A 1,539-nucleotide genomic window follows, 5' to 3' on the forward strand; every position below is an offset into this window, starting at 1 on the left:
ACCTTCACCCCAGTCTGTGTATACTATACTGGGTGTGTAGATAGTTAGAATAGAGGGAAAGAGAGAGAGAGGGAGGGTAGAGAGTCAGAACAGTGAGAGGGAGGGTAGAGAGTTGGTGCGGTTCATCGAGGAACCTCTTTAGTTGGTGGGGGTTCTTGCAGCTGCCCTACTGAAACATTTGGATTTGAAAGGACAGCAGGTTCAGGCACTAAACTGAAACTGTAAAGATCTCCTCAATTCAAGGTTAGCTTTGTCCCTTGTATGATCTACATTTRTATTGTTTTATGATGATCTGTCTTTCCATATTTGTCCAAAACTTAATAAAAARGAAAATGGACACAATTCAATGGATATCAATCAAAAAAGAGGTAAGAACATGTAGTCTACCAGAACATGTAGTCTACCAGAACATGTAGAACATGTAGTCCAGTAGAATATGTAGTCTAGTACAATATGTAATCTATTAGAATATGTAGTGTGGTGGTTAATTTCTGTATTAACAATTGAGGAGAAACAAACTTCACACACCAGTCAGAGTTATACTTAAACTACATCTTTAATAATAAGAGCTTTGCAATAGCATTGACTTTCAACAATTCCCCATTTCTAATGAACCGTTGAGAGTGACAACACAAAAGTACAAAGATCTTTTAGAGCCAAGATACACCCCTCTCAACCTACATGACGAACAACAGATACATAGAATGGTCACAAGGTTAAGATTTGTATGAAAGATATCTATAATACATAGCAGACAGAATCTGCTATGTCAACAGTTTATTGTACAGACCAGTGTCTGGTTCTCCTACTCCAAACTGAAACCGTCTCTTCCTGGTACGGTATAGAACAGAAACATTAGCTCATCCAATGGCATAACTCAATTGTCAACTCCAGATACTCCCATCTCAAGTAAAACCCCTTCTTGACCCCACTCCTGGACAAGCTCACTGAGGGGAGTGAGCTCCAAATGGATACATTCTAATAACAAGTATATCACATTAGAATATTATGCAGATGTCAACACTTTTTTAACATCAGTTCCTGAAAAACAATCCCTCCACAGATGTTATGTTCAGCCTTGAACATTCAACTGACCTGGTCCCTTAGACTTGGACGCTTCCAGTAGTCTACAAAGTTGAACTGGGTATGCCTCATGTTCATGATACCTCATGTTAAGACGTGTAGGGACAAAAGATCCACTACTATATTGCCACGGTTTAATCGTCCAAACATGTGCCGTAACATGTCCAGACATTGTGCGAGCAGTAGAAACACTCCCTCTCCATTGATTAGTTATATGTCAACTTGGAAATGTGCATGACCTGTCCTGACTACCCCAGTTAGTTAACAAAAGTGAAACTGTTGCCTTCTTCAGGTACCCTGTAAGCTGTAGGGAAACAAAGGATACTGAGCGGTGAGGTTGCCCGGTTAATACGTCCAACATGTCCGGACATGTCCGACATGTGGAGCAGTGAAAACACTCCCTCCATATATTATTCAACCTTGCAAATGTTGATGACCTGTCCAGACTGACCCGAG

The sequence above is a fragment of the Salvelinus sp. IW2-2015 genome, unplaced genomic scaffold (assembly GCF_002910315.2).
Source record: "Salvelinus sp. IW2-2015 unplaced genomic scaffold, ASM291031v2 Un_scaffold4195, whole genome shotgun sequence".
NCBI classification, from domain to species: Eukaryota; Metazoa; Chordata; class Actinopteri; order Salmoniformes; family Salmonidae; genus Salvelinus; species Salvelinus sp. IW2-2015.